Source organism: Ictidomys tridecemlineatus, chromosome Y (assembly GCF_052094955.1).
Source record: "Ictidomys tridecemlineatus isolate mIctTri1 chromosome Y, mIctTri1.hap1, whole genome shotgun sequence".
Taxonomy (NCBI): domain Eukaryota; kingdom Metazoa; phylum Chordata; class Mammalia; order Rodentia; family Sciuridae; genus Ictidomys; species Ictidomys tridecemlineatus.
The window spans coordinates 30,977,856-30,999,305 of NC_135494.1; positions in this window are offsets into that span (position 1 = coordinate 30,977,856).

Consider the following 21,450-nt stretch of genomic DNA (forward strand, 5'->3'; position numbering starts at 1 on the left):
TAGAGTAATGGATATAGTTAGGTTTATAGTTCAGTTAGGTTTAGGGTTATGAATAGCCTTAGGGATAGCTATACAGTTAGATTTAGTCCTATTGTTAGCATTTGGGTTACGCTTTAGTTTAGGGTAAAAAAATAGGATTACAGCTAGGGTTATAGCTACATTTAATATAATGGTTAGGGCTACATTGAGGCTTAGGGTGAGAGTTCTGATAATGGATAGAGTTAGAGCTAAGGTTTGGGCAATGATTAAGTTAAATTTAGGGTTAAAATTAGGGTTAGGGATAGGGCTATGTTAATGTTTAGGGTTAGTATTAGAGCTAAGTTTAGAGAAGTTATGGTTAGAATTACTTTATTCAAATTTTTTTGATAAAATTTATGATTCATCTATAACTTAACTTACTCTGTTTCACAGTTTTTGGCCTTTTGGTTAAAAGTTTTTTTTGTCCTGAACAGTTAATATTTTCATTTTACCTCATTTTGACCTATAGGGGTAAATGTAAATGGACCTGGAAATAACACAGGATTTTATCTAGGTGCTTGAAACTGCACACACACCCAAAATTCTTTGTGAGGACACTCTGGTATGTTCCTTGTAAGTGTAGGCCTATGGTGAAGCATGCAAAAAATACTTTATCTGAGAGCCCTTTAGGAGAAAGCAGGAAATGTGCATGCATTGAAATTCCTCCCATAAATATTTTGTCAAATTTGTTTTATACTGAGTAGGATTTATTATTTAGCTTGCCCCACAAAGCTATTCAAGTGTGGGAATTCTAGGATCAATGGTTATTTAATCACGTTAGGGTTTGTGTTAGGTTTAGGGTTAGGGGTAGGGTTTCATGTAGTGTTTGAGTGAGATTAAGTTTTGTACAAATTTTGTTGATACCTGGAAGGAGTCAAGTTTTACCTAGCCTTAATATGCTCCTCAGGTTTGGGCCTTTTTATTTAAATTATTAACTTACAGAAACACTCTGTATTTTAAGGTTTCACTTAATATTTACCTATATAGGTAAATTAAAATGGAGATTAAAATCAAACCGAGTTTGTGCTAGCTGCTTGAAACATCAAACACTGAATCAATTCTCCGTGGAAAGTCTCTGGATTGTTTATCGTGAATGTAGCCCTAAGATAAAAATGGCAAAAACAACTTATCCAAGAGCCCTTTTTGTATTTTAAGATATTTTGTATTTTAAGATTTCACTTTATTTTGACCTATATGGGAAAGTTAATGGATTTGTAAATCAAAGAGAGTATGTGCTAGCTATTTGAAACTTCACACACCATCAGTTCTCTGTAAGGACTCTGGTATGTTCATTGTAAAAGTAGGCCTATGCTTAAGTATGCAGAAACAACTTAATCTGAGAGCCCTTTAGAAAAAAACAGAAAAAAATATGCATGTACTGAAATACCCCTCATAATTTTTTGGTCAGATTGTTTGGATGTTATGTAGGATTCATCACTTATTTTGGTCTACAAGGCTCCCCTGGGGTGGGAATTCTAGGATCAATGGTTCCGTAATCAGGTTAGGGTTAATGTTAAGTTTAGGGTTATGGCTAGGGCTAGGGTTAGAAATAATGTTATGATGAGAGTTAGTTTTGTTAAAATTTCTTTGATACTAGGCAAGATTCATTTTTTATCTAGCCTTAGTATGCTCCAAAAGTACGTTCTTCTCAATTTCATGGTTCATTATAATGAACACTTTGTATTTGAAGGTTTAATTTTATGTTGAAACTTATGGGTAAATGGAAATAAAGGTGGAAATCAAACAGGCAACCATTTCCCTAAACCTAACCTTAAACCTAACAATAAACAGCCCTAATCCTAGGCTAAAACCTAACTCTAATCTTAGACCTATTCCTAGGCCTAATTTATCCTAAACCCTAACCCAAACTCTAGCCCTAAGACTAACACGAACTCTTGCCATAGACCTAGAACTAGTTTTAACTCTATTCTTTTACCAAAACCCAAACACTAGCCCTAATTTAGCTCTAACACTAGCCATAACCCTAACCATAAAATTAACTATGATTCTAAATTTACTCCAAGGCCTAAACTCACCCTATCAGTAGCATTAACATTAACGCTAATCATAAAACTACACTTAACTTTAGCTTTAGTCCAAAAACTAAACTGAGCCATAAAACTAACTCTAACCCTTAACCTGAACCAAATTCTAACCCTATATCTAGCGCTAAGCCTACCCCTAATTTGAATCTTATCCCTAACCATAAAATGAACCATGGTTCTGACTCTGACCCTAACACTAACCCTAGTAAAAAAAAAAAAAAAAAAAAAAAAAAAAAAAAAAAAAAAAAAAACATCACCCTAAACCTAAACATAATTCTAAAACTAGACTCAGTCCTAAATATAACCCTATAACTAGCCCTAATCATAACCTTAGTTTTTACATTAGCCTTATCCCTTAAAAGAACCATAATGTAATCCAAAACCTAACCCTAATTCAAGACACAACCATAGCTTTAAACTTAACTCACAACCTAAACCTTTTCTTAAAACTTAGCCTATACCTACTGTAACATTAATCCTTTCACTTAACCTAAACCTAATCCAACCACTAGCCCTTACTTCAACAATAATCCTAGCCTTAATCAAACCTCTAACACTATTTATTACCCTAACCTTAACCCTAATGCTAATGCTTATCCTCAGCCTGATCCTACCACTGTCCCTAAACCTAAGCTATCAATTATCCTTACCCTAACCTTATCCGAACGCTAAAAATATAATTACCCAAATATAACCCAAATATAACCCCATTAGGGTTATAACCTTAACCCTAATGCTAACTCGAGCCGTTAACCTAAAAGTAAACATAACTGTAACCATAACTCTTACACTAAACCTAATGTTAACACTATTTTTATAAGTGACCCTAAACCTAACCAGAATGCTAAAATTACCACTAACCCTAACGCTAATCCTAACCTTAACCTTAACAATAACACTAACATTAACACTAACCCTATCCCTAAGCCTAAACATAAACATAATTATAAACCTAATCCTAACTCTAACATTAACACTAACCCTAAACATATCACTAAACCTAATACTATTTTTAAACCTAACCCGAACCCTACCCCTTACCCTATCACCAACTCTAAACCTAACCCTAATATTAACAATAAACCTAAACCTAACACTAACACTAATCCTAAATCTAATCCTATAAATAACAAAAAACCTGCCACAAACCCTAACACTAACCCTAAAATTAACTCTTATCCAAACCTAACAATCACATTACCACTAACCCTAACACCAACCCTAATGCAAAACCTAACAATAACACTATCTCTAATCATAACCCTATTATACCCTTAAACCTAACAAAACACTTAACATAATCCTAACCCTAAACTTAATCTAAACTTAAACTTAATGTGAACACTAACCCTAACGCTCACCGTAACCTAACCCTAAAACTTACCCTAAACCTAACCCTAATCCTAACACAAACTTTAACTCTAATGCTAACTCAAACACCTAGGCTAACCCTGACATTAACCCATAACCTAAACAAAATGTTTAACCAAACACTAACACTAACTCTAACCCTAATGCAAAATCTAAAACAAACCCTAACCATGAATTATCTCTAAAACAAACCCTAACCATAACCATTACACTAAAACTGACCCTAAAATTAACCACCAAAATGATCCTAAACCTAAGAAAAACCCTAAACCAAATAATAATTCTAAACTTAACCTAACCCTAACGTTAACCACAAACTAACCCTATCCTAAACGTAACCCAAACAGTAACCCTAAAACTAATTCTTAACCTCATCCTAACCTTTATGCTCAACTTAACTCCAAAGCTAAACCTATCACTGACTCAATCTGTAAGTGTAACCCTAAATCTAACTCTAACCTTAACCATATCATTAACAAGAACCCTAAAACAAACCATAACCCTAATCCTAACCCTCAATTTAAACCTAAAATTAACAGTAACCCTAACTGTAACCCTAACACCTACCCTAATCCTAACCCTAACCCTATGTCTAACCCTAATCCTAACTGTAACCCTAAACCTAATGTTAAAACAAAACCTAACCCTAAACATGAACCTATCAAACTAACCCTAACCCTTACCATAACGCTAACCCCAACACTTACCCTAACACTAAACCTAACCCTAACCCTAAAGATAACACTAAACCTAACTCTAAACCTTACCATAACCCCAAACCTTACCCTAACCTGGACAATAAACCCCTAAACCTAACTCTAACAATAACAATAATGCTATCATCAAACCTAAAACTAATCAGAAACCTAACCTTAAAAATAACCCTAAGCATAACAATAACACTAACACTAATGCTAACCCAAAATTTAACACAAATACTAACCATAAAATTAACTCTAAGTTTTACTTAAACCTAATCCAAACACTAACCATAACATTAATTCTATTCTTAACCATAAACCTAAACATAACAATAACCCTCACCCTAATCTTAATTCTAAATCTCTCAATAAGCCTAACCCTAACCCTAACTCAAACTTTAACCCTCACAATAACAATAACCCTAATCCAAACCTAAATCTAACCCTAACCCTAGCCCTAACACTAAACTGAAAACATACACTAACATTAGCACTAACTCTAATCATAACCATAATCCTACCCTTAAACCTAACACTAAACCTAACCTTAAGCCTAACACAATACCTAACAATAACCCTAAAACTAACCCTAATTCTAAGCCTAACCAAATCTCAATTATAAACCTAATTATAACTCTAATGCTAAAACTAACGAAACCTATAGCCTTCCCTTGAAAGTAAACCTAACACAAACATTAACCCTAAATCATAATTCTAACCCTAAACCTAAAACTAACCCTAAACGTAACCTTAAACCTTACACTAACCCAAAAACTAATCCTAACCCTAATGGTAACCCTAACACTAACCCTAAATCTAATTGTAACATTATGTTACCCTAACACTAACCTTAACCCTAACCCCAAACCTAAATATAATCCTAACCATAATCCTAATCCTAACACTAAACCAAATTCTAACTTTAAGCATAACACTAACCCTATCTCTAAATTTAACACTAACCCTAACATTAACCCTATAGCTATAATTAACACTAACCCTAACCATAAACCTAATTTTAACACTAGTCCTATCCCTAAACCTTACCCTAAAACTAACCCTAATTTTAACCACAATCATAAAACCAAAGCATAACTCTTCCCTAATACAACCCTAACCCCTACCCTAACCCTATCATGAACCCTAACTCTAAACCAAACACTAAAATTAACTCTAAACTTAACCCTTAGAGTAAACCTTACATTAACCCTAACCTTAAACCTAACGCTAAAACTAATCCTAACTCTAACTCTATCAATAATTTTAATCCTAACCCTAACAGTAAACCTAACCCTAAGACTAACCCCAATCCTAATTATAAACTTAAACATAACCCTAACACTAAACCTAACGTGAAACCTAACCCTAAATCTAACCCTAATCCAATTTGTATACCTAACACTTACCTATCCATAACCCTATCAAAATACCTAATTCTTACCCGAACCCTATCACAACCCTAAACCAAACCCTCACACTTAACCCTAACACTAACCCTAAGTCAAATTTTAACTCTGAAACTAACCGTAATCCTAATCCTAACCCCAAAACTAAAGCTAACACTATCCCTAAAACTTATACTTAGCCAAACACTAACCCTAACACTAAACAAGGTTTTTGTTCAGGTCTAGGGCTGGAGTTATGGCTTGATTTAGAATTAGGTTTAGGTCTAGAACTAGTGTTAGGTTTAGGTTCACTTATAGGATTACCAGTAGGGCTAATGTAAGGGTTCTGGTTCGGGTAAGGATCAGGTTAGTGTTAGGGTCAGTATACGTTGTAGGGTTAGAATTAGGGTTTGGGTTATGGTTAGAGCTAGAATAAGGGCTAGGGTTAGGTCTAGTAATATGGTTAGCATTTGGGTTAGATTATGGATTAGAGTTAGGACTAGGGTTAGCATCAGTTTTATGGTTTGAATTGAGGTAACAAATAGAATAAGAACTAGGGTTAGGGAAGGTTTAGGGACTGGCTTATGGCTAGGGTTAGTGTTAGGGTTAAAGCTAGGGTTAACATTCAGATTAGGGCCAGGTTTTGGTCTGGGTTAGGGCTAGTGTCAGGTCTACAGCTTATGTACGAAATAGGGTTATATTTAGGGCCATTTTTTTGAGATAGTATTCTGCCTTTATCAAGTGTGAGGGTTAGGGTTAGTGTTAGCGTGATTTTTAGAGCGACAGTTTGTGTTAGGGTCAGGGTCAGTATTAAGGTTAGAGTTGGCTTTAGGGTTAATGCAAAAATTATCACTAGGTTAGGTCTAGGGGGTAGGGTTAGTGTTTGGGTTAGGTAAAGGTTTAATATTAGGACTAGGGCTAGGTTTTTGTTTATGTCTAGGGCTAGAGATGGCTAGATTTATGATTAGGTTTTGGTCTAGGGCTAGTGTTAGGGTTAGGTTTAGGAATAGGTTTTTTTCTAGTTTTAGTGTTAGGGTTTCAGCATAAGGTTAGGGTCAGGTTTAGATCTACAGTTACCATTAGGGTCATAGTAAGTGTCAGGTTTGAGTTATGGTTAGAGCTAGAATGTGGGCTAAGGTTAGGACTATTAACAGGATAACGGTTAGGTGTAGGGTTAGCATTAGGGTTAGGTTTTACTTAGGGTAAGGGATAGGTTAGACCTAGGGTTGGGGCTACATCTAGGGTAGGGTTAGAGATAGAGTTAGAATTAGACTTAGTAAATCTAGGGTTACGTTTCAGAATAGGGCTAAATTTTCTTAGAGTTAGGGCTACGTTTAGAGTTACAGGCAATGTTTGCAGTAGAGTTTCGATTTGGGCTAGTTATAAGATTGGGGTTAGGACTGCGTCTATTGTTGGGGTTAGGATTAATATTAGGGTTATGTTTAGAGCTAGGGTTAGTATTAGGGTCAAAGTTAAGGTCAGGGGAAGTTTTAGAGTTTTGGTTTGGACTCAAATTAATTTTGGGTTAGGGCTAGTTATAGGGTTAGGTTTTGGTTTAGGTTAAGTTTCTAAGTTAAGACTATTGTTCCGTTTTGTTTTAGGGCTAGGGTTATGGTTAGGGCTAGTTTTTAGATTAACATTAAGTTCAGGACTACTGTTAGAATTAGGTTTATCTTAGGTTTAGAGTTAGATTTAGAGTTCTGATTAGATCTAGTGTTACGTATAGGGCTAAAGATATGGGTAGCTTTAGGTCTAGGTTTATAGCTAGGATTAGGGTTATGATAAAAAATAGGGCTAGAAGTAGGAAAAGGGTTAGCGTGAGAGTGAGAGTTAGTATTAGAAATAGGCTAAGGGTTTGTAAGGTATAAGGTTTAATTAAAGCTAGAGATGGTCCTAGGTTTATGTTTATGTTTAGGTTTTTGCTTAGGGTTATGTTAGTCTAAATAATGGGGTTAGAGCTAGGTTTAGCACTAGGACAAATGTTAGAATTAGGGATAGGGCAAGGGTTTCATTACAGTTATGATTAAGGCTAGGTTAAGGGCTAAGATGAGGACTAAGGTTTGTGTTTTTGTAAGGGCTATAATTAGTGTAAAAAAATTTCAGTTCTAGGGTTAGAGTTAGGGATAGATTTAGGGTTAGGTTTATGGTTTTTTTAGTGTAAGGGTTATATTTAGGGTAAGGGTCAACTTTAGAGATAGGGGTATTATTAGGTTCTGGGTAAGGTTTAGGATTGTGTTTAGGTTAGGGTTTAGGGTTAGGGCTCAAATTAGCATTATAGTTTGGGTTAGGGTAATGATATGGTTAGGCTTAGGCTTCAAGTTAGTTTTAGCATAATGGATAGGGTTACGATTAGGCATAGGGTTAGATTTATTTCTTGTGTTAGCATTAGAATTAGGGTGATGTTTAGAGTAATTGGTTGGGTTAGAGCTAAGTTTAATGCTAGTTTATGGATAGGATTAGGGCTAGGGTTAGTGATAAGGCTATGGTTTTTGTTAGGGTTATGGTTAGGATTACAGCTAGGAAAAATGTCAGGTCTATAATTATGTAAGAAATATTTTTAGGGTTAGGTTTATGGCTAATTGTAGTATAAGGGTTAGGTTTAAAGGTAAGGTCAGGGTTAGAGCTAGGTATATTACTACGGGAAGGGTCAGAGTTAGGGTTTGGCTTAGATTGAGTTTAGGATTAGTGTTAAAATTAGCATTAGGTTTAGGGTTAGGGTAATGATAGTGTTAGATTTAGGGTTCAGGTTAGGTTTTGGTTAATAAATAAGGTTAGGGTTAGCAATAAGTTTAGGGTTAGGCTAGGGTTACCATTAGAATTATGTTATGGATAGGGTTAGAGATAGTTATAGAACTAGGTTTATGGGTAGGATTCTGGTAGGGTTAGAGTAAGGTTAAGGTTAGGTTTTGAGTTAGGGTTAGGTTTGAAACTAGGTTCTCAAATAAGGGCTATTTTTTGTGTTTTGTTAGGGGTAGGGGGTTAGGGCTAAGGCTATTGTATGAACTAGTGTTACAATTAGTGACAGTTTTAGGGTTAGGGTTAGGGTGATGTTTAGAGCAAGAGTGATATTTAGGGTCAGTATCAGGGTAAGGGTTAGTTTTAGTGTTAGTTTTAGGACTTGAATTATGGCTAAAGTTAATGATAGGTGTAGGGATATGTTTTTTTTAGTTTAAGAATTAGGTTAGGCTATGACTCTGTTTTGTTTTAGGGCTGGTGTTAGGGTTAAGGCTAGATTTTGGATTAGTGTCAGGGTTAGGGCTAGTGATAGAGTTATGTTTAGGCTTAGGGTTAGAGTTAGACTTAAAGTTATGGTTGATGTAGGGTTAGAGCTCATTCTAGGGTTAGGGCTAGGGTTAGGGCTATGGTAAAAAAATTAGAACTAGGGATACGTCTAGGTTGAGAATTAGTTACTCTTAGGAGTAGGCTTAGTGTGAGGGTTAGAATTACGGCTAAATTAGGGCTAAGATTAGGACTAGGGTTAGTGTTAGAATTAAGCCTAGGGTTTGGGCTGGGGTTAGGGTTAGCACTGGGGTTAGGGTTAAGTTTAGAGGAATGGGTGGGGTTATAAATAGGTCTAGGGATTGGGTGAGATTTAGAATTAGAATTAGGCCTAGTTTTATGTTTCAGTTTAGGATTAAGGCTACCATTAGGGCTAGGATGAGGGCTAGGTTTTTTGATAGTATTAAAGCTAGGGCTCAGACTAGGGATAATGTCAGGTCAAGGGTTAGGGTTAAGGATAGTTTTGTGGTTAGGTTATTGATAGGTCTAGTGTAAGGGTTAGGGTTATGTTAAAGGTCAGCTTTAAAGCTAGAATTATTTTTAGTGTCACGGTCAGGGACAGGGTTAGCATTTGTTTTACCTTAAGTTTAATGAGTTAGGGATTAAATTAGCATTAGGGTTAGGTTAGGTTTAGAGTCAAAGTAATGGAATGGTTTACATTAAGTTTTAGTTACAGTTTAAGGTAACAAATTGGTTAGGTTTCAAAGCTGGGGTTAGCGTTAGCATTAGTGTTGGGGTTATATTTAGTGCAGTGAATAGATTTAGAGCTAGGGTTAGGGCTAAGTTATGGCTTGAAAAATGTCTAAGATTAGGATTAGGTTTAGGGATAGGGTAAGTGTTAGTTTAGTGTTAAGATTATAGGTTAAGTTAGGATAAGTGTTAGTGTTTGAGCTAGAGTTAAGGCTAGTGCAACAGTTAGGTTTAGGTTTACTTCTGAGTTCAAGATTATGGTTAGTTAGGTTTAGTGTTAGAAATAGAGTTAATATTAGGGTTAGGGTTAGGGTAATAGATGTTTTAAGAGCTAATGTTTGGACTTGGGTTAAGGTTAGAATTATGGCTATGGTTAAGATTTAGGATAGGGCTAGGGTTTCATTTAGTGTAAGGTTTAGGCTTTGAGCTAGGGTAGAACTAAGAAGAGTTTTAGGATTAGAGTTAGGATTAGGGTTAGGGCAAGGCTTATGTTCATGCTTACAGCTAAGTTTAGGCCTAAAATTAGCTTTAGGTTTTTTGTTAGGTTTAGGGCTAGGGTTAGCTCTATGGGTACTCTAAAAGCTAGGATTATGTTTAGGGCTAGTTTCAGGTATAGGGTTATAGCTAAGTCTAGTGTTAGGTCTAAGTTTAAAGTTAGTGTCACGTTTAAAGATAGTTTAACTTTTAGGATCAATGTCAGTGTTCAGGTTTAGGGTTAGAGCCAGAATTAGGACTAAATTTAGATCTATGTATAGGGTAAGTGTTTGGTTTAGGTTAAGGGTTATTGTTATGGCTAGTGCTAAAATTTTGTGTATGTCTAGGTTTAGATTTATATCTATGTTCAGGATAAGCTTTGAGTCTAGTTCTAGTGTTAGGTTTAGGTATAAGTATAGGGTTGTTGGTAGGTCTAGTGTTTGGTTTTGCTTTAGGTTTATGGTTAAGTTTAGACGTAGGATTATTGTAGGGTCAGATGAGGGTTACAGTTAGGTTTAGATGTAGAATTAGGGCTAGGGTTAAGACTAGTAATATGGTTAGAGATAAAGTTAGGCTAAGGGTTATGGTTAGGACTAGAGTTAGCATTTAATTTAGGGTTTGGCTTAGAGAAAGGGATACAGTTAGAGCTAGGATTAGGGCTAGGGTTAGGGTAGTGTTAGGGTTAAGATTAGGGTTAAAGCTTGGTTTCGGGCTTTGATCCAGGGTAGAATTAGTGTTAGCGTTAAAGCTAGGGTGAGGACAATGACATACGTACGAACTTAGATTTACAATTAAAACTAGTTTCAGTTTTATGGTTAATGCTAGGTTTAGTGTTTGGGTTAATTTAAGTTAGGGTGATAATTAGAGCAAGTATTAGTGTTAAATTCAACATCAGGGTCAGAGTAATATTTAAACTTAGGTTTAGGGCTAGGTGTAAGGTTTAGGGTTGATTTAGGTTAAGGGTTTGTGTTAGGGATATGGCTTGTTTTTATTTTATGGCTAGGGCCAGGTCTAGGGCAAGTTTCAGGATTAGCATTATGGTTAGGTCTAGTGTTAGGGTTTGGTTTGGCTTATGATTACAGTTAAATTTACAGTTAGGTTTAGATCTAAATTTAGGTTTAAATCTATAGTTAAGATAGGGCTAAGAATAGAACTATGACTAGGATTAGGAGAAGAGTTATAGTTAGTCTTATGGCTAGGTTTTGTGTTAGAATAGAATTAAATTAGTGCTAGGATTAGCAGTAGGTTTAGTGACAGTATTAGGCCTAGGGTTAGGGCAGGGGTTGGATATAGGTTTAGGGTTAAGGTTAGGTTTATTGTAAAAGATGGGGTTATAGGTAGTTTTAGGGCTAGGGTTAAACTTAGAATGAGGGTTAGGGCTCAGGTTATGATTCGGGTTAAGATTAAGGCTAGGTGTAGGGCTAAGATTATGGTTAGGGTTAATTTGAGGTATAGGGTTATGGTTAAATATAGTTTAAGTTTAGTTTTATGGCTATGCCTTATGTAAGCATTAGGTTTAGGGTTAGGGTCAGGTTTAGAACTAAGGGTACTATTAGAGTCATAGTCACAATTGCTCTTTTGGATATGTTAAGGTAAAAATTAGAATTTGAATTAGCATTAAGTTTAGTATCAGCATAATGATAGGGTTAGGTTTAGGTTTCAGGTTATATTTAGGGTAATATAAGATTAGATCTAGGGTTAGGTTTAGGCCTAGGGTTAGCATTAGTGTAAGGGTTATGGTTAGGGTATTGAATAGGGTTAGAACAAGAGTTATGGTAAAAATTAGTGATAGGGTTAGAGTTAGGTTTAGGGTTAAAGGTAGAGTTTTGGCTTGGAATATGTCTAAGACTTGGGTTTAGTTAGGAATAGTGTTAGGGTTATGGCTAATATAAGTATTAGTCTCATAATTAGGGATAATTTTTGTATTAGGTGTTGGAACTAGGTCTAATGTTAGGTTTTAGTTTAGGGTTAGGGTGATGTTTAGACCTACAGTTAGTGTTAAGGTCAGAGTCAGGGTGAGGGTTAGTTTTAGGGTTCAGCTTAAGACTCAAATTATTGCTTGGGTTAGGGCTAGGTGTAGGATTTGGGCTTGGTATATATTAATAAATAGAGTTAGGTCTATGTCTCTTTTTTGTTTTAGAGGTAGAGTTAGGGTTAGAGCTACTTTTAGGATTAGCCTTAGGATTAGGGCTAGGTTTAGGTATAGATTTAGGCTTATTTTTAAGGTTACATTTAGATTTATGTTTAGATATAGGATTATGGCCAGGGATATGAATAGGGATAGGATTAGAACTAAGTTTCAGGCTAGGATTAGGCTTCCAGTGAAGTATAGGGTTAAAACTAGAGTAAGTGTTCGGGTGAGAGTTGGTTAGTCTTTTGGCTAGGGTAAGGGTTAGGTTTAGGGTTAGGCATAGGACCATATTAGGGCTTAAATTGGGGCTATGTTTAGTGTTAGGGTTAGGCCTAGGCTTAGAGTTAGTGTTATAATTAAGGATATATTTAGGGCTAGCATAAGGACTAGAGTTTTTGCTGGGGTTAGGCCTAGATTATGGCTAGAGCTAAAGTAAGGTCTCGGATTATGTTTTGGAATAGTTTTAAAGTTATGTTTATGGCTAAGTCTAGTGTAAGTTTTAGATATAGGGTAATAATCAGGTTTAGAGCTAGAGAAATTATTAATGTCAAGGTCAGTGTTGAGCTTTGGTTTAGGTTTGAGTTTAGGGTTAGGGCTCAAATTAACAATAGGGTTATCATTAGGGTAATTATAAGGTTTAGGGTTCAGGTTAGGTTTAGGGAAATTGACAGATTGGGGGATAGTTACAGGGTTAAGGTTAGGCCTAGGGTTACAATAGCGTAAAGGTAATGTTTAGAGTAATAGATACAGTTAGAGTTAAGGCTATGGCTAGGTTTATGGTTAGAATTAGGTCTTGAGTAAGATTAGGGTGATGTTAGAACTAGGGTTAGTTTTAGAGTTATGTTCAGGGTAAAGGTTAGGTTCTGATCTATGGTTAGGACTAGGGTGGGGGTTAGCTTCAGGATAAGGTATAGGGATAGGTTTACCATAGTTTTGAGGTTAGAGTTAAGGTTAGAGTTATAGTTATAGTTAGTGGTAGGGTCAGTATAAGGGTCAAAGTTAGAGTTATCATTTGGGATACGGTTAGAACTAGGATGAGAGGTAGGGTTAGGACTATTAATAGAGTTAGGGTTTTGGTAAGCCTAAAGATTAGGAATAGGTCTAGGGTCACACTTAGTTTTAGGGTTGTGCTTAGGTTAAGAGATTGCTTTAGAACTAGGTTTAGGACTATAGTTAGGGTCAGAGTTATGGTTTAATCTAGGTTTAGAGCTCTCATTTTGTGTTAGGGTTTGTGATAGGATTAGGGCCATGGCAAATGTAAAAACATGGGTAAAAATTAGGTTAGTTTTTGTGATATGGTTAAGTTTAGTGTTAGGGTTAGGTCTAATTCAGGGAGATATTTATAAGTAGAGTTTGTCTTAGATTAAAGTCAGGTCAGGGTTAATTTTAGGGTTAGGGATAGGACTTAAATTATTGTTAGGGATATTCATAGCATTTGGTTTAAGGTGAGGGCAGTGTTTAGTGGTAGATTGAGTGTTAAGATACTAGTAAGCGTCAGTGTTATTTTTAAAGTTAGTGTTAGAAATCTATATAGGGCTAGGAATATGTCTAGGTATAGTGTTAGGGTTTGGTTTAAGTTAATGTTTAGTGCTAGTGCTATTGCTTGGTTTTGTTTTAGTCCTAGGGTTAGGTTTAGAGATAGTGTAAATGTTAAACTTAGGCTTAGGGTTATGGTTAGATTTAGAGTGAGGGTTATATCTAGGGTTAGAACTTGGACTAAGCATAAGGAAAAGATTAGGGCTAGAAATAGGGTTATTGTAAAGAATAGGGTTAGAACTAGGCATAGGTATAGAGTGAGAGTTAAGAGTGAGTCTTAAGCCTAGAGTTAGGGTTAGGGTTAAAGATAGAGATAAATTAGTGCTAGGATTAGGGCTGGGTTCATTGGTTTCTGTTAGGGTTAGGATTAAGCTTAGGGTAAGAGATGGCATTATAGTTAGGTAGAGTGGTAGGGTGAGGGTTAGTGGTAGATTAAGTTTAGGGTTATGATTAAAGCTATATTTAGGGCTAGAATGAGGGCTAAGGTTTGTTAAAGGTTTAGGAATAGGATTAGGGCTAGTGATAATTTCAGGGTGATAATTATAGTAAAAGATAGTTTTAGGCTCAGGATTGTGGCTACATCTAGGATGAGGGTTTGTTTTATATTTATTTTGATGTTTAGAGCTAGAGATTTTATTAGGGTGAAGATCAAGGTTAGGGTTTGGGATAGGTTAAGGTTTAAATTTAGGACATGAATTAGTGTTATTGTTAGGTTTAGGGTAATAAGAGGGTTAGGTTTAAATTAGGTTTAGCAAAATAGATTGAGTAAAGATTAGGAATAGGTTAAGGTTCATGCCTACAGTTAGCATTATGGTTATAGCCTGGGATATGGTAATGGATGAAGTTAGGGATTGCTTTAGGGCAAGGGTTATGGTTATGAATAGGGCTAGGTATAAAGCAAAGATTAGGGATAGGTTTTGGGTAAAGTTAGGGATAGGGTAAGTGTTAGGGCTAATATAAGTACCAGGTTTATATTTAGAAATAGTTTTAGGGTTTAAGGTCTAGATTTAGTGTTAGGGTTAGGTTTAGGGTTAGGGTGATATTCAGAATGAGTAGTGTTAGGGTCAGTATCAGGTTCAGCGTTAGTTTAAGATTTCAACTTATAACTTATATTAAGGCTGGGGTTAGGGCTATATTTATGTTTAGGTTTTAGCTTTGGTTAAGAGTTAAGGTTATAGGTATAGCTAGTTGGTTTTTTTTTTTAGGGCTACAGCTAGGATTAGGGCTAGTTATAGGATTACTCTTATGGTTTGGGCTAGTGTTAGTTGTTGGATTAATCTTCGGGTTAGGGCTCAATTTAGAGTAAGGTTTTGTCTAAGGTACGTGTTAGAGCAAGGTATAGGGCAAGGGTTACGGTTAAAATTAGGTCTATGGTTAGGGTTACGGTAAGGGATAGGGTTAGAATAAGTGAAAAGTCTACTGTTAGATTTAGAGTTTGTTTTAGCATGAGGGTTAAGGACAGGACTAAAATAGGACTAAGATTACAGCTAGGGTTAGTTTCAATGATAGTCCTATATTTTGTGTTAGGATTGTAAAAAAGACTATGCTTACCACTAGGATAAGGTTTTGGGTTTTTGTTAGGGTTAGGGCTACAATTAAAGCTATGGCTAATGTTGGGTCTAGGGTTAAAGTTAGGGAGAGTTTTAGGTAAAGTTTTATGGCTAGGTGTATTGTAAGGGTTAGGTATAGGGTAAGAGTCAAGTTTAGAGTTAGAGGAAATATTAGGGCCAGGGTGAGTGTTAGGGCTTGATTTAGGTTTGAGTTTAGGGTTATGGGTCGAATTAGAGTTAAAGACTGGGTTAGGTTTATGGTTCAATTAGATTTAGGGTAATTGATAATTTTGGGAATAGTGATAGGGTTAGGCTTAATCCTATGGTTAGTATTAGGATAAGGATCATATTTAGGGTAAAGGATACAGTTAGAGTTAAGATTGGAGCTAGGGTCATAGTTAGGATTAGGTCTTGGTTTAGGGTTAGGCAAAAACTTAGGTTTAAGCTTTGGTTTATGGCTCAGATAAGGTTTAGGCTTAGGGCTAAGGCTTGGATTAAAGCAAGGACTAATGTCAGGTCTAGCATTACAGTTAAGGGTAGTTGTAGGGTTTTGTTATAAAGAGGTCTATGGTAATGTTTAGGTTTAGGGTAAAGGTCAGGTTTTGTGATAGGTGTATTATTACTGTCAGGGTTAGAATGAGGGATTGGTTTGGGGTAAGGTTTAGGTTTAAGGCTCATATTAGCCTTAGGTTTAGAGTAACGGACATTGTGTTTTAGAGATCAGGTTATCTTTAGGGTTTTGAATAGCCTTAGGGATAGCTAAACAGTTAGTTTTAGTTCTATTGTTAGCATTTGGGTTAGGCTACAGTTTAGGGTAAAATATAGGATTACAGCAAGTTTTAGGCCTATGTTTATGTCTAGGTTAGGTTTATATTTAGGCCTAGGGTTAGGTTTAGGTATAAGGTAAGTGTTATGGTTGAAACTAGATTTGGCGCTAGGGTGAGGGTTATAGTTACAGCAGGTATAGAGTAAATGTTAGGGTTATGGCTAAGTTTAGCATTGAAATAAGGGTAAGAGTTATGGTAATGGATAGAATTAGAGCTAGGTTTTGGGCAATGGTTACAGTTAAAATTAGGGGTAAATTTAAGATTAGGGATAGGGCTATGCTAATGTTTCCTGTTAGAATTAGGGCTCAGTTTAGAAGTAGTGTTAGGGTTAGAGTTACTATATTCAAATTTTTTGATACAATTCAGGATTCACCTATAACTAACCTTACTCTGTTTACAAGGTTTAGGCCTTTTGGTTCAATGTATTGTTGTCCAGAAAAGTTAATATTTTCATTTTACTTCATTTTGAAATATATGAGTAAATGTAAAAGGACTTGGAAATCAAACAGGGTTTATGCTAGCTCCTTGAAATTGCTCACACACCCTCAATTCTTTGTGGGGACACTCTGGTATGTTCTTTATGAGTGTAGGCATAAGTTAAACCATGCAAAAACAACTTTATTCGAGAATCCTTTCAGAGAAAGCAGGGAATATCCATGCACTAAAATTTCTCTCATTTTATTGTCAAATTTCTTTGATACTGAAAAGGATTCATTATTTTGCTTGCCCCACAAAGCTCTCCAAGTGTGGAACTTCTGGAATCAATGGATCTTTAATCAGATTAGTGTTAGTGTTAGGTTTAGGTTTAGGGCTTGGGTTAGATGTAGAGTTAGGGTGAGAGTAAGTTTTGTACAAATTTCCTTGATACTTGGAAGGAGTCATCATTAACTAGTCTTAATATGCTCCTCAGGCTTGGGCCTTCTCATTTCAATGGTTCACTAACAGGGACACTCTGTCTTTTAAGGTTTCACTTGATATTGACCTGTATAGGTAAATAAAAATGAAGGTTAAAATCAAAGTAGGTTGGTGCTAGCTGCTTTAAAATTCAAACATTTAATCAGTTCTCTGTGAAAACTCTCTTGTTTCTTAGTTGTAAAAGTAGCCCTAAGATAAAGATAGCAAAATCTTAGAGTCCTTTAGAAACAAACAGAAAAATATGCATGAACTGAAATACCACCTCAATTATTTGGTCATATTTTGTTGATACTTCATAGGATTCATCTGATAGCTCAGCCCACTAGCTTCTCCACGTTTGCAACTTCCAGCATTAACAGTTTTTAAAATCGGTAGTTTTGTGTTAATAATAATATTAGGGCTAATGTTAAATCTAGTTTAGGGTTATAGTTAGTTTTGTTCAAATTTCTTTGATACTGGGAAGGATTTATTCGTCTCCTAACCTTCTATACTGCACATATTTGGGCCTCCTAGGTTCAATGGTTCACTGCAAGAAATATTTTGTATTTTATAGTTCCAGTCATTTTGTCTTATACAATTAAATAAAAATGGAACTGCAAATCAAACATTGGTGCAAGCTCCTTGAAACTTTACACTCTATCAATTATCTGTGAGCAATATCTGGTTTGTTCTTGTGACAGTAGGCCTATGCTGAAGCATGTAAAAACAACTTTATTCAAGAGTCATTTAGTAGATAAAAGAGAAATATGCATATACTGATATACTCAATATACTTTATTGGACATATTTCTATGATACTGTGAAGCATTCATCTTTTAGCTTGTCCCAAAATGCTGCCAAAGTTTGTAAATTCTATATTCAATGGTTTCATATAAAAGTTAGGGTAAGGGGAATAGCTAGAGTCAGAGCTAGTGTTGAGTTAGAGTTAGTTTTATCCAAAAACTTCTTTGATACTTGAAATAATTTATCTCTTAGCTAGATTTACTCTGTTTCCCGGGTTTAGGCCTTCTAAGGTCAAAGTTTTGCTTTGAAGAACATTTTGTATATTAAGATTTCACTTTATTTTGACCTATACAAAAAATTTAATGGAGATGAATATCAAACAGTTTGTGCTAGCTCCTTGAAACGTCACACATTCCATAAGTTCTCTGTATTGACTCTGGTATGTTTCTTGTAAAAGTAGGCCTATGCTTAAGCATACAATAAACACTTAATATGAGGGCTTTTTAGGAGAAAACATAAAAATATACATGTACTGAAATATTTCTTATAATTATTTTGTCAGAATTGTTTGATTTTGCAAAGGATTTATCACTTACCTTGCCCCAAAAGGCTGCCTAAAAGCAGGAATTCCAGGATCAATGGTTCTGTAATTCGGTTAGGGTTAATGTTAGGTTTAGGATTATGGCTAGGGCTAGGGTTAGAGGCAATGGTAGGGTGAGAATTAGTTTTGTTCAAATTTCATTGATACTGGGCAGGAGTGATATTTTATCTCACCTTAGCATTCTCCCAAGGTATGTTCTTCTAAATTCAATGGTTTACTATTAGGAACACTTTGTATTTTCAGGTTTCACTTCATTTTGTCACCTATGGGTATATTGAAAGAGGGCAAAAATCTAAAAGGCAGCCCTTCCCCTAAACATAAAAATAAACCTAACCATAAACATAGCCCTAATCCTAGGTCTAAGCCTAAAATTAAGCCTAGACCTATTTTGAGCCCTAAACCTAACCTAAACCTATGACTAACTCAAACTCTTGCCATAGCTCTTTTCCTAATTCTTTCCCATCATTTACCATAACAAAAACACTAACCCTAAACTTTGCTCTAACACTAGCCATACCCCTAACCCTAGAATTAACCATAATTTTAATTCTACTCCTAAGTCTAAACTCACCCTATCACTAGCAATAAAATTAATGCCAACATTAAAACTACCATTAACTTTAGCTTTAGTCATAAAAAAAACCCAGCCATAGGACTAACCCTAAACCTTAACCTACACCAAATCCTAACCCTATATCTAGCCCTCAGCCTACCCCTAATTTGAGTCCTATTCCTAACCATAAAATAAATTGTGATTCTGACTCTGACCCTAACACTAACCCTAGTTAAAACAATCATTGTAAATCTAAACATAATATTAAAACTAGACGCAGTCCTAAATGTAACCTGAAAACTAGCCCTAACTGTAACCTTAGTTCTTACATTAATGTATCTCTAAAAAGAGCCCTAATGTAACCCCAAAATAGCCCTAATCCAAGACCCAAACCTAGCTTTATCCTTAACTCAAATCCTAAACCTAGCCCTATAACTTACCATAAAACTAAACCTAAATTTAATGCTTGCACTAAACGTAAACCTAACCCTACTTCTAGCCTGACTATAACCATAAACCTAGCCCTAAAACTAGCCCTAGCCCTATGCATTACAAAAACTCGAAAACAAACCCTAATACTAATGCTCAGCCTGACCTTAGCACTGTCATTAAACCTAACCTGCCGCAGTCTGGCTGGGCACAATTCAGGAGCCACTTGTCAAAACAAACTAACTTTATTTTTAGAACTACAAACGCCAAGCAAAACAGCTCCTCAGGAAAAAAAACCCTCAGGCCCAACTGCCACCACCAGCTTCCACAAGCCTCTCACCCACACAAACCTCACCACCTTCCACAATCTTCCTGCTCTTGAGGCTGATTGGCTGGGTCGTGTGGGTGGAGCAAAACAAGTCCCCCAATGAGAAGCTCCATGGTCTTAAAGGGCAGGAAAACAGCCCAAATGAGCAGCTCCATGGAGGAGCCAATCAGCTAGAGGTTGCTGGGGCTGCTGTGAGCCAATCATCAGCCAGAAGCTGGAAGTTTGCTAGCAGCTGGAAGTTTGCTGTGGCCCCTTTGGCTGTGGCTCTCAACATTTCCCCCTATCTGTATAAACAACAAGCATGTGGCTTAGGGACCGTGCCTGCCTTAGGTTGTCCAATACTACATATGGTCCTTAACCATCTTCAAATGAGCTGACCTCAGGGCGTCAGCCTCCTGTTTTAGGTTGGTACCGTTGTAATTGGATCTTACCCGTTATTGACTACCAGTCAAGTATACAGCCACACCTGTGGAGGGGTCTTTGTACAAGGGGGGGTGAGGTTCTTTTCCTCACCTCTGTTGGCCCCCAAATTTTAGCTGAATGATCAAGAAAAGCAGAAGGGAGGAAGATACTGCAAGCCAATTTATGGCTCTTGTTGAAAAAATTGTACCACTGATGATATCATCAGCAAAAATACCCCAACACTACCACAAGTCACTTCACCAACAGATAATTCACAATGCTTACAAGTTCATTCAAAATGCATACAAGTGACACATAGTTTAGGCAAGTTCTGTAAGCAGTTCAGTGATGGCTTTTGCAGAAACTGTAGATTAGTTTTATCTTTGTCTTCACTGGCACAGAGATGAAGATAGAAATTTTGGCAATAATGGCTAAAAAAAAATTATGTAACATTCCAGAAGGCACTAAAAGAAAACAATTTTCTTAACAATTTACATTATCTTCACTGGCACAGGGATGAAGATAGGAATCCTGGCAATAATGGCTAAAGAAAAAATTATGTAACATTCCATAAGGTACTAAAAAATTTTTTATTAACATTTTACATTATATTGAGGAGAATTATTAAATATAATGAAAAGGAAAGGTGAAAGTAAACAAACAGATCTGTTAACCACCTTTTTTGTTTACATATTAAAATAATTCTTTACAGTTATTTACCCAATTTAAATTAAACCATTTAAATCATGTGAATAAAAAAAAAATATTTGGATCCATTTTTTTTCATGAGCGCTTATCATATATGATATATGGACATACGTACATTATAACATATAACACAAAACACAAATGTGCACACATAATATAATACATAAAACACATAACATAATAGTAAAGGCCTTATAACATTTTACAGGTGAAATATCCATTGCAATGTTTAAAAACTCTATAGTAAAAAAAAAATAGAACTGATCAGCTAAACATTAACCTAGGTCTGTATGAGCTAAAAAAACAAAATAGAACTTCATGATATGGGAAAGGGCAATAATAAAATAGATATTGATAAAAAATCTTGTTTCTGTCACAGATGTAAGGGTAGCCAAATTGGAGTTTTAGATATCAGCTGTTATGGATTTGAGCTAAATCATCTTCTTTTTGGTCTGTAGAAATCGCTTTAGTTAATCTCTCTGGAATGCAAATCAGCTGCTGTTCTCCCTGTGGAAACATACAAACAGACCTTCGACTCCAGAAAATCACTGTGTCAGGACCTTGGTTAAATCTCTCTGGAATCCAAATCAGCTGCTGTTCTTGCTGTGGAAACACACAAACAGACCCTCGACTCCAGACAATTACTGTGTCAGGACCTTTCCATTGTCCTGTTAGATTATCTTTCCAAAGTACCTTGGGCTTATGTACATTTTTTGGACACATATGCCTTTAAGCAGCACTAAGTCCTGATGAATCCAAATTTTAAAAATTTAGAGTAAAAAGG